At 35.1% G+C, this 13270-nt stretch overlaps 1 long non-coding RNA gene and 1 pseudogene across 1 annotated transcript; one reads left to right on the forward strand and one right to left on the reverse strand.

Moving 5' to 3' along the window:
* Nucleotides 1-1221: 1221 nt before the first annotated feature.
* Nucleotides 1222-2346, reverse strand: LOC128932038 (heterogeneous nuclear ribonucleoprotein H3 pseudogene; annotated as a pseudogene).
* A 2060-nt stretch (nt 2347-4406) lies between these two features.
* LOC128932039 (uncharacterized) lies at nt 4407-12573 on the forward strand. The gene is made up of 4 exons (XR_008481282.2): nt 4407-5124; nt 7998-8077; nt 8632-8684; nt 12250-12573. It is a non-coding gene; the product is annotated as an uncharacterized LOC128932039 (long non-coding RNA).
* The last annotated feature ends 697 nt before the right edge of the window (nt 12574-13270 follow it).

The following is a 13270-nucleotide window of genomic DNA, read 5'->3' on the forward strand; positions in this document are numbered from 1 at the left end:
AATTTCATGGCATAAATATACTAATGAACTTAAAATAAAATAACACGGTCTTCCCTTTACCATGTAGACCATGTTAGTTTTTCCTACACTATGCTCCCATACTACCTTGTACTTTCTTGTTGTAATACTGAAGACTATAAGATCTGAGAAGGAAAGAGAGGGTGATCATCTTGTTCTCAATTGTAGTTTTAGAGCCTAGACAGTGTGTGCCATAAATAATAAACATTTGCTGAATATACATTATGAATACATTAATTTTATTTTAGAGCTCTGTTACTTTAATTGGTACTAAATAATTTTTGCTAATTTTCCCAACAACCTAGCCATCTCTGTCCTTCCAGTTTATAAACATTAAAGTTAAACATTGGATTTGGTTCCTTTGTGCCTTCAAAGGGTATTGTAAGGCATTTATTTGCTCCTCTCCATATCTGATTGAGAGCAGCACTAATTTTATTTCATAGATGACAAGCCTGATGCAAAATCTTCTATATCTGGTCCTGAAAAACAAGCACAATCTCTGAATAATAAAAATGAAGGTGGGGCCGGGCTCCATGGCTCATACCTGTACGCTCTGCTTTGGGAGGCCAAGGTGTTAGGACTGCTGGAGGCCAGGAGTTGCAGACCAGTCCGGGCAACATAGTGAGACCCTGTTTCTACGAAAAGAAAAAAAAATAATTCGGCAGGCTAGTGTAATCCTAGCAACTTGGGAGACTGAAGCAGGAGAACCACTTGAGCCCAGTAGTTTGAGCCTGCAGTAAGTTGTAATCACACCACTGACTCGACCTTGGGTGATAGAGCAAGATACTATCTCTTAAACAATTAATAATTTTTTTAAATGAAGGAGAATACTCAAGAAATCTTGATTTTTGATTTCATTTGTAATTTCTTATAAGAAAGAGCATCTTAAAATGCTTACTGTGGAGGCCAAGGACTTTGTAGATATGCCTTTGCACATATACACAAAAAATTAAAATCTGACAATGAAAATGCACTTAAAGAATCATCCAAAGTTAAAAAAAAAAAAAGTACACGTAGAGAAGCATACTGTCACACTGAGGTGGTCATGGTCATTTACTAAAGCCTGCTCTGTTGGCATTCCAAAGCATGTTATGATGGCACAGAGCTGAATAATAAAAATCTGTACCCTTACGTGAAAAATAAAATTCAAATAAAAGAAGGCACATGAAGAAGTAATTTAAAGTCCCCCATTAGTACATTTATTTACAAATCAATTGGCCAAAGATAAAAGGTATTGCAGAGCTTTCCTTACTCATTTTTATATAACTTCATAGAAGATAGGTTTGTTACTTTGTAAAAGCATTGCACACAAACAAAATAGAAAAAACGTTTTAAGCATTTAGTCCCATTTTTATTATAGCATCAATCTGAAAAATAATGTGACACACAGGAGCTAAAGCTTCTATTAAAATGGTTACTTTTATCTTTAGACATGGCAGCTACTGCATCTTCATGTGTCACAAACTCTACATCTGCTTCTCCTGTGGCTCTGCCATCAGCTCCAATATCAATATGAACTCGTATTGGATTTAATGGTGAGAAGAAATTAGCAATTTCATTTTCAGTTGCACGAAAAGGCAACCCTCTGATATGTACGAAATGACCACCATGAAAACCTGAACTTGCATCACCAGCTCCACCATAGCCATGCCCTCCCATACCTCTTCCATCTCTCATTCTGTCATCAAAGCCATCATTCCCATAGCCATAATTATTATAGCCGCCATAGTCATCAAAACTTCCATAACCACCATCATATCCATCACTTCCTCGTCGCATTCTGTCATACATACTTCCACGCCCAGCTCCATAATAACCCCCTCTTCCTCCTGTTGGTCTATCATATGGTCCCGGTCACTGTCCCAGCAATCTTCTTGGTGGATCATAAAATCCTTTGATTTCACTCCTGCTACTTCTGAAGATCTCAATATACCTGTCTTTCCTTGTGTTTCCCCAGAGCATTTTCTGCTATCTCCTTTGAAGCAAACTGCACGAAAGCCTCCCCTGTGCTTCTCCCCTGGTAGTCCATCGTCAATGTTATCCCATTTGGCACGATTTCCATCCCTTTAAAGAACTGAACTATTTCCTCTTTGCTGCAACCAAATGGTAGTCCACGAAGTCGTACTGTCCCATCACTAGCATCATTTGGACCATTATGTTTCATAACCCTATCCATCTCAATACCGTTTGATTTAAACACCTGTCAGGCGATAGTTAGGCCGGCTCTGGTGCTCACAGGGTCCAATCGAGAGGATCGAAAAGTCGTTTGCCTCGTGTAGCGCCCGCCACAATGGTTCCCCCAACCGTCTCTGTTGGTGGCAACCGCTTAGGGAGCTACGCATGCAACATCGATACATTGAACTCTTCTTGAATTCTACTCCTGGAGGTGGCTCTGGCATGGGAGGTTCTGGAATGGGAGGCTATGGAAGAGATGGAATGGATAATCAGGGAGGTTATGGATCAGTTGGAAGAATGGGAATGGGGAACAATTACAGCGGAGGATATGGTACTCCCGATGGCTTGGGTGGTTATGGCCGTGGTGGTGGAGGCAGTGGAGGTTATTACGGGCAAGGTGGCATGAGTGGAGGTGGATGGCGAGGGATGTACTGAAAGCATAACCGCCAACATAGAGGTCTTGACAACAGCATCTGGTCTACTAGATTTCTTACAGATTTAATTCCTTTTGTATTTTAAGAACTTTATAATGACTGAAGGAATGTGTTTTCGCAATATTATTTGGTAAAGCAACAGATTGTGATGGGAAAATCTGTTTTCTGTAGGTTTATTTGTTGCATACTTTGACTTAAAAATAAATTTTTATATTCAAACCACTGATGTTGATACTATTTATATACTAGTTACTCCTAAAGATGTGCTGCCTTCATAAGAGTTGGGTTGATGTTATTTTACTATTAGTTCTACAAGAAGTAGTGTGGTGTGATTTTAGAGGATAATCGTTCACCTCTGCCTAAACTGCAAGTCTTAAGCAGACATCTGGAATAGAGCTTGAAAAAACAATTAAACTTTTCTTTAATTCCTCCTGGACAACACTGTAAACATAAAGCCCGAAGATGAAGAGGCTTCAGGAGTATAAATTCAGCTAATTATTTCTATATTATTATTTTTCGACTGTCGTTTATCAGGCATAGCGCTGAAATGTTGATGATCTAAGAGGTATTGATTTCTGAATATTCATGATTGATTGTGTTACCTGGGTATGGGAGTGTTGGAAGCTTGAATTCTAGCCCTAGATTTTCAAGTAAAATCCCTTCAGCACTTTACCAGAATACCAAAACTATCACCAAATAAGTGATAATTGCAAGTTATCTCAAGATGTCTTAGAGTTAAGAACCTTAGGGTTAAGGTTCTCAGTGACACAAGAATTCAGTGCAAGTACTAGGCTATTTACTATGGAGTACAATTCTCACAAATGTATTTTCAGTTTTCTCCCCAATAGAATATATGGTTTTTAAATAACTATATAAATAAATGATGACTTTTTAAAAAAATGTAAGCAACAAGTCCATGTCATAGTCAATTAGAACAATCCTGCAGTTGGGTTTTGTATCTGATATCTGCTTGGAGTTTTAAAGAATACATGTAGCAAGGAAAAGGTGCTTTTTAATTTTAATCCCTTTGATCAATATGGCTTTTTTCCAAATTGGCTAATGAATCAAAATGAAACCTGTCGATGTAAATTCAGTTATTGAACTTGTTACTTGTTTTTGCCAGAAATGTTATTATTATAATAAACCTCAATGTGGGAAAAAAATAAAAAATAATAAAATAAAATGGTCACTAAAATATATTCAACTATGTGTTGCGTAGATGAGTCCTGATGCTGAAGTTATGCCAGGATATTCAAATAGGGTTGGACAAGCCACACAAAAATTCTCTTTCTATTTCTAGTTTGGAAATTATCTGTGATTCTAATGGCCTAGAGTAGTATAATTCGCATTTCATAGTGAACGTAACTAGGTTTGTTAATCAAAATAAACATATTTATTATATGATTATTTGAAATGAAAATGCACATGTATGTTTGTTTATAAAAGAAACCTCATTAACTAAGCATATTCCAATCACAATATGATACCATTACCTGATAGCTTTAATAAGTGGAACAAGTTCAGTTTGGCATGTTAGGGTTCTAGTGTCATAGAACTCACACTACAGATACATTGTGGGTAATGACACAAACTAAGTCTTTGAATATAATATGCTAAGAATAAACATCTGTAAAACGACTGGTGAAAAAATTTTAAATTTCTAACAAGCAAAGGCACTGATATATATAGAGTATATAAATTACTATTTTAAATATTTCTTGATATAAAGAATATTAGAAATATATATCCCTATAAAAGAAGTGAATTCTTAGACTGATTAGGCACATGAGCATAAACTTACTCTTAATTGAAGCTTATCAGTGATGGTGTATGACAGTTCATATACTCTGGCATTGATTTAATTTTAGTGTTAATGTTTCTACCACCTCTTTCAAGCTTTTGATTCAGTTCAATTGAAAATAGTTCTGAAATTGCAAAACGGACCATTTAGACGCTGGTACTATTTGTAAGTATTTAATTGTACATTCTAACACTGTCAAATCAATAAAATATAAAAATAAATTCCATGATGAGACTGATAAAAACTTCAATTGCTATTTACAATTCCAGTTTTAAAGTGTAGGTGTTATTCCAAACAACCAGATCATTCTCAATTTACTTAGAACAAGTTAGTGTTGTAAGTTATATGCATAATTTTACACATAGACATATGAAAACTATATACTTTGTAATTTGCAACTCCACATAATATTTCAGTCTTTAAAGGTTTATAATTGATAAAAAATGGTTGAGAACCACTAACCTGATCAGAACTCCTTTTTGACAGATGGTGTAAGCAAGGTTGGAAGACAAAGATAATGTGAAATGTCAGTGAGTTGGTGCCTCTGGCCTTCTCCAAGTCTTTAATATGCAAAATTAATTGTGAATTTCCACCAACGATGCCATTTTATTGGCTTAGTTTGGGATCCTCCAGAAGCTGACCATGAGAAGAGGATTCAAATGCCAGTGGTTTTTGGAAGAGGTGCAGAAAACAAAGGTAGAGAATGGAAAAGTGAAAAAGGAAGAAAAGATAGGCAATCAAGGGTGTGTTATCAAGTCAGCAGCTACTGAGGGCAACTGGAGCATAATTCCTCAGGGAAATGCTGAGACACAGCTTAGACTCTATACCTTAGATCCATTCAATCTGAGGGGCAGGAAAACTCTGGATTTACATAACAACTGCTGTCAGTCATTGGAAGAGTTTTGCTGCAGAAGTGGGTGAATTCTGGGCACTTCCAGAACAGGCAGTGGGAAGTCAGCTCCAGTCTGCAAGTGGGAAGGCCTGAGGAATCCCTGCAGAGCCTCAAGAGTAGCTGCTATAAGTAAATTGTGTTTCCCACACTGAGTTGATGGCAGAACTCCTTTATTTATGCAACACTGAATAACTTCCATGAGAAATTTAACATTTTAGAAACACTGCAGTCACATAGTGAATGGATCCTATAATACAGTGTTTTCATATATATTGTCTAACTTGTGTCTCAGAAACCTATGTATTATCATTTCCATTGTACAGATAAGAGAAACTGAGGTCTAGATGGGTTAATGATTATTGGTAGACACAGGGAGCAAACAAGCTTCTGTTCACAAGACTCAAATTATTAAGAACATGAAACTTGCTTCTTTTAGAAAATCTATTATCAAGTAACACATAATAACCTAATATTTAGAGTATTTTTTGTCTTTCTATTCATGAAGCCTTCATAAAGAACTTTTGTTCTAATAAATGACCCCACCACCACTATCATATACACAGTTCTGGAAAATTAGTAAATTTAAAATTACTTTTCAGACGACTTCGAATTCCATGGTTACTGCAAAGACAGTGAAGCTTGCTGTCACTTTTATGTACTATGCTGTCTATAGTATTACCAATAGGTACCTGAGCTTTATAAATTTAAGCTTTTATGTGGCTTCTATATTTTGCAGTATAGGATCACAATTTATAATGATATGATGCATTGTTATAGAAATTGTCAGCTAGCAAAGTCTAAATATATTTTAAAGATTTGCAGTTTCTATCTGTACTGCAGGAAAACAAAATGTCTTCAAAAGCATATAGATCTATGATTTGAGTCTTTTAAAACAATATTTGAGTACTTGCTATGTGCCCAGCCCTGCTCTAAGTAATTTATGGGTATTAACTCATTTGTCCTCAGAACAGACCTCTGTGGTTAGTAGGTTACCATCTACCTATGTAACAGATGAGAAAATGGGAAAAATGAAATTAGGTAACTTTCTAGCATATACAGCTTATATGTGGTAATGACAACATATGAACTCACAAAATCTAGCTTTATAAGCCACACTCAGATGTTTTGACCTACTAGATTTACTACAAAATTGCTCAGCATATTAGCCCACTAAGAATTACTTGGTTTGCATTCTTATTTGATAAAGGTAAAGAAAAGTATTTCCAAAACTTCTAAATTTATCATTAGATAAAACATCATTTAAAAATATGTTTACATTTTGCATAATTACTTCCAACGGCCCTCACCCAAACTATCTAAGTAGTATTTTAATTTCCTGAGTTATCCCTAACATTTTACTCTCAAGAGCTTGTTTAACATTTCACTTACTGAAATAAAATCTTCACATGCATGGTCAGAGTTGCATATGGAAAATGAGAAAGAGGGAGTGCAAGAAAGAGAATACAGATTCTCAGACCTAACTTGAAAGTGTTACTATGCTGAAAGTCATTCCTGCTACACTAAAACAATGGACATTATTTTCAACACAAGCATATCTTTAACAGATGCTCATCTGAAAGTGTTTCATGTTGGTTTGAGATACGGGAATTCACATATTAACTGTTGCTTTGTAATTGTTTCCCTATTGACTCAACCTTCTAATGTGCTTTACCTCCTTTCTGAGTGATTGAGGAAGTAGCTGAAACCTTACACCTGGAAGTACAGCAGCACACCATTGTAAACCAAAGCTTCCTTTAATAATAGTGATACCAAACCTATGGTCAATAACATTTTTGCTTGTTTGTATTCTGTAGTCTCATAATTTTGCATTTAACATTTAGGCGTATGATTTATTTTTGAAAAGACTACTCTTTCTTTATTGCCTTTTCTTTTCTGTCCTAGATCAGTTTACCATGTTTGTCTGAGTCCACATGTATATATGAGCTCTGTATTATGTTCCATGGATCTATGTATTTACTCTTTCACCAAAACCACATTCTGTTAATTAGTTTTATAGCAAGCCTAGAAGTTGAGAAGCTTGAATTCTCTAAATTAGGTCTCCTTTAGTATTTTGTTGGTTGTTCTAGGTCTTTGACCTTTTCCATATGAACTTTAGAAAAAGTCTGATAATATCTACAAAATATCTTGCTGAATTTTGCTTGAAGTTTTGTTCAATGTACAAACAAAGTGGGAAACGTTAGATGTTAGAAATATTGAATCTTTCAATATACAAACATGGCTCTATTAAAACTATTATTTTTGATTGATAAAAAAAGAATAGTGATACATTTTTAGTTGGACAAAGCAGAAATAAGCAGAAAAGAAGATTTGATAGGAATCCTACAGCCCCACAACACTACACATAAGAGTAAGGAGGCTGCTAACAGAAAGGTTTGGGAAAATAACCGTTTCAAGAATATGGAAGGAAACACTGAAAAATTCCAGACACCAATGCATGAAAAGCTCATGACACCAAGATCTCTCAAATAAAACCATATTAGCATTGAGATAAACATGCACACTATACTTAAAAAATGAAGGGCAACAACATAAATTACAGGGTGATGAGGTAACTACTTATGCAGTGACATCATGTCAGTAAATGATGTCAACATTAACGTCAGTGATTGACCAGCGTTCTACCAACTGGCACATCTTATCCTACAATTGCTCATAGGTCTAATGAGTTGCCAACATCATCAAGGACCAGAGACAGCATGGGGTACTGTTTACTTCTGAGAGGAAGGAATGAAAAAGGTAGTTCAATATTCAATCAATGTGGTTGATTTTCACTCTGCTTCTCCAAAAAAAAGAGAACCAAATAGTCATCTAAATATGTAGATAATGTAAAGTGATTACAAATGTGAACAGGCTTCTTGTGTGTGTGCACGTGTGTGTGTGTGTGTGTGTGTGTGTGCTCAATGTGAGATTTCAAGTTTAAAAACTATTCTTTATATGTGTACTTGAATATTTATTTTCTTAATATGTGGTCATGGGTGGGTGTTCTTTTAGTTCTCAGAGCACTTCAAATTTTCAAAGTTACATCGAAAGGAGCTAAGTTGTTCTCTGGCAGAACTTTTTAATAGCTGATATGGTTTGGCTCTGTCCCTACCCAAATCTCAACTTGAATTCTATTTCCCAAAATTCCCTTGTTGTGGGAGGGTCCCAGGAGAAGGTAATTGAATCATGGGGCTGGTCTTTCCCATGTTATTCTCATGATAGCAAATAAGTCTCATGAGATCTGATGGGTTTAACAAGAGTTTCTTCTTTTGCTTCTTCCTCATTCTCTCTTGCCATCATCATGTAAAAAGTGGCCTCTTGCCCTCTGCCATGATTGTGAGATCTTCCCCGGTCGCATGGAACTGTAAGTCCAATTAAATCTCTTTCTTTTGTAAATCATCCAGTCTTGTGTATGTCTTTATTAACAGCATGAAAATGAACTAATACAATAGCATCCTAATTGCTCATTCAAATAAAGGCAATTTGTACTTACAAATATAAATGCAAATGCTTGAAGTCACATGGGCATGTTTGAGAAGTCATACATTAGCTGACACAATATTTAAAAAGTCATTTTGGTATTTCAATATCAACTAGTCTAAAGTCAAATCGACCAGATATTAAGAGAGATGAGTATCTGAAGGATAAGACATCTATTGTGGCTTCCTGAAAACAATGACCCAAAAAGCATCATTTGGTTGAGGTCTCTGTGACTAGTTACAAGGAAATTAGACAGCCACTCCCATTTTATGATATTAACAGACAGATCATAATATATATATAATGTATTCATTCATACATACATATTCATATATATATGAATGAGTATATTGTAGTATGATATGAATATATATATGATATATATATATGAATAAATACATCTTGGTTCCTGAACTTGAGGAGCTTCCACTCCATCTTCAGGGATGAAAACAAATTACATCTCACTTGTTGAAAATCCTACAGCCTTATAACACTCTATCTGAGAAAAAGGAGGCTGTTAATGGAAATGTTTGGAAAAAAATGTCTTTTAAGAATATGAACAAAAGCACTGAATGAAACAGACACCAATGCCTAAAAGACTCATCACTTAAGAACTCTCAATTAAAACTCAAAATTAAATTTTGGAAATGATTCAGTATCAAACAGAGGAGATAGAACATAACTGAACCTTTAAGCATAATTATAGGTAAGTAACCAGGGAAAAGTAAGTTATTCAAAGTAAAAGAAAAGCATGGAAATGAGTGTTGCAGGTAGGAATGGGGGAGAATAGGGAATAGATCCTTGTGATCGTACATGAGAGTTGATATTGGAGAATCTTGGAAATGTGTTTGAATAGGTTACGCAGAATTAATCCAAAATCATGGATGGTAAAGTTTCTGTTGTTTCAACAATTAGAAAAACTTGTTGTATTCTGAATTACCAATGATCAAAAAAAGGCTTAAAGGTTTATTTTCATTGTTTCTTTATGTTCTACTCTTCCTTTCTTACTAAAATATACTCTTTCATGAATTTGTGAGTAGTAAAGTTTAACAGCTGTTTTGCAGGGTGGGGTACTGTATTAGTCTGTTCTCACACTACTAAGAAGAAATACACAAGACTGGCTACTTTATAAAGAAAAGAGGTTTAATTGACTCACAGTTCTGCAGGGCTAAGGAGACCTCAAGAAACTTAAAATAATGGCAGAAGGTACCTCTTCACAGGGCAGCAGGAGAGAATAAGTGCCAGCAAGGGAAATGCCAGATGCTTATAAAACCATCAGATTTCATGAGAACTCTCTCAATATCACAAAAATAGCATGGAGGAAACTTTCCCATGATTCACTTACTCCCACTGGGTCCCTCTCCTGACACAGGAGGATTATGGGAACTACAATTCAAGATGAGATTTGGGTGAGGACACAACCAAACCATATCAGGGTTGTCTTTTTTGTATTTGGGATTTCTTTTATTTGTGTTTTTTGTAGTGGTGTTTTGGGTTTAGTTTGGCAGGGTGCATCTAAAATTTTTTATTTTCTCTTTTTTCTTGGATGGTATTTTATCAGATATATTCTAAACTGTGGGAGCTTCCAGTGTCCAGTACAGCATGTAAGGTGCTTGGAATTCATCACCTTCACCAATATAGCAAGTAAAAAAGAAGCTTGTTATATTGGTAGAGGTAATGAATATATATAAAATCAACAACTCTTTTTAGAACCATCAGATAATTAAGGTAACAAAGAAAATCACTGCCTATAAAATTGAGGAGAAAGACAGGCAGATAGAGAAAACCAAAACCTACCAGGGTAGAAACCTCTGCAGAAAGTAGTACCAGTTTAGGAAAACCTAAACTGTAATTAAATTGCTGGAGGCTCAGTGTGGACAAGTTTGAGACTTAAGAATAAGGGGTGCTCAGTCTTAGGGTAGTCCCCACACTTACATGGGTTTTATCTTCAAGAGTCATACTAGGTTCTCAAAATAAAGGTTGGAGAAAAATCCCCTTGTGCTGGAGGAGGGGAGATGCAGCCATTTTGAAATATGCCATGAGTACTCTTCTCTGCCCTGAAGAGAAGGTATTTTACCAGTGAGTTAAAACTATTTTAACTGACCTGGGGAAAGGGAAATACCTAACTCCAGCCTCCTCCAAACTTCCTATCCTACCTAAAGGGGAAAAAACTAAACTAAACTAAAAAGCATCTGTAAAGGTCACAGTCCAGGGGCACAGGTTCACGAAAAGGACTGTAAACCACTTCTCCTCCTCCCTGCTCATCAAAACATTCAGGATTCCCATTAATCATAGGGAAATACAACTGAAAGAACTGTCCATCTAAGGTGTTATCTAAGAAGTCTCTAGGGAAAGGCAAATGCAATAGAGAAGACAAAAATAAAGGTACAAGAGGAAATTTGAGTCTCTGAAACTTATTGTTACAGAAATGTAAACAGTTCACACAATTTAACCTCTAATCAGGTAAAAATATAACCTCATACTAAAGACCTACTTACCACAGTTACTTTTACTTACTACATCATGCTTTCAGCAAAAAATTACCAGGCATACTAAAAGACAAACACAGCTTGAAGAGACATCAGAACTAACTCAAGACATGGCAGAAATGTTGGAATTATCGAAAAGACAAGCAATTTAAAACAACTATTCTAAACTGACATTTGCACATATTATTCCATTGTTTTCTTTCATGTATTGTGGTAGTTTACATTCACTTTCATTATTGTTTCTTTTGTAGGTAATCTGTTCTTTTTCTCTGCAGTAGCCATTAATTTTTCTCTTTGTTTTATTTGCTGTAATTTTTCTGTGACATTTCCAGATATGGATTAATTTATATTGTCAGAACTTGTGCCTCTCAAAATAAAAATGATGTATTTGATCAATTCTGGAAAATTCTAATCCAATGCTCTTTAAATGTTAGATTCTCTCTTTCTAAAATTTATTTTTGACATGTTAGAATTCTTATTCTATCCTAAATATTTATAAACCTCTTCTATTTTTCCATATCATTTTCAACTGAAATGCAATCTACCTAATTTCTTCAAATCAATCTTTCAGTCCATTCTCTCTTAAATTATGTATAATCTGTCTACCTGGTTTTATTTTATAACAATGATTATATTTTATGCCCTTAAAAGTTATTTTTTAAAAATATTTTGCAGATATATTACTTTTAAATAATAGCTTGTTCTTTTCTTCTACTTGGGTATCTAATAATTTATAATACTTTGATTTTATAGTCTTTAATTTAGAGTGATAATCTCAAGTGTTCTGGAGGATGAAGTCTGATATATTCTGCATCTGCCAATTGTCAATTATAATTATAACCTCATGCTTTTTTGTAACTTTTTTGAGGTCATCTTCAACCCGAGTTTTTCTATGTGAATTTTATATAACCTGAACTGGAAAGTCTCCCTCCAAGGTAACTCTATGTTTGTCTATTCCAGGTACTCTGGGGCTAATATTAGCTGAGAGCCAATTTTTATGTCCAATTCAACTGGAGTTTCCTCACCATGCTGGTAAAATAAAATCAGAGTCTAAATAAGACTTCTCTTTTTAACAGACGTCCTAGCCAAAGAATTTTTGTCATTTCTCTGTGTCAGTGAGAAGAATCTTAAAATGTCAGCCTTTAGCTATTAACAGGTATATAATATCTGCTCTTCATCTTCCTCCAAACCAGGACTGTTGTAGCACTGGTTCATGAACTCATTATCTACTGACTGCTTTTTTTTTTTTTTTTTCGGCATCTAGTAATTTTCCTTTGTTACTTACTGACCACATAATAAATGTTTAAAAGAAATTGTTGTATTTGTCTTATTGTGTTGCAGGGATTACAATAGAGTTGCTGTACTGACTTAGACCCCATCTTTCTAGAGGTACTAAAGTATCTTTTAATTCATATATCAAAATGACTTTAATCCTCTGCCGTATGCAAGAGAACAAACTTTGGAAAATACAGGAAGATACATCTGTGGCTTTTTTTCTGTCTATTCTAAGAAACCAAACTCAAGGACTGGGACCAAACTCACACAGTAGTTTATCCATATATAGGTAAGAGGGTAGATGGACTACAAAAGTGGAAATGGTGCCCCTTGGGCTACGAGGAATCTCAAATACAAATGTTTATCTGAGCTTCATCTCTAAAATGGCAATGACAGTAGGATCTGCCTTTTTAGAGCTATAGCCAGGCATGATATAAAAAATATTAAGTAACCAGTGAATACAGGTACCAGCCACTAAGAACCGGGGGAAGAAATCAGTCTAAGGCATACCACTGCTCATAGGTGAATGCCTTAGTTGAGATATCTAGATAGGAGAAGCAAAGCATTGCCCATTGTGTCTGACACAGAGCTGGCACTCAGTAAGTATGACCCATTATTATTAGCCTATTTTTAAAGCAGAAATTAAACTTGGAGTTACAGAGGAAAGAATTTAGACCTGGAATTAGATGAAATCTAATAAAAGCAA

Source organism: Callithrix jacchus, chromosome 1 (assembly GCF_049354715.1).
Source record: "Callithrix jacchus isolate 240 chromosome 1, calJac240_pri, whole genome shotgun sequence".
Classification (NCBI taxonomy): domain Eukaryota; kingdom Metazoa; phylum Chordata; class Mammalia; order Primates; family Cebidae; genus Callithrix; species Callithrix jacchus.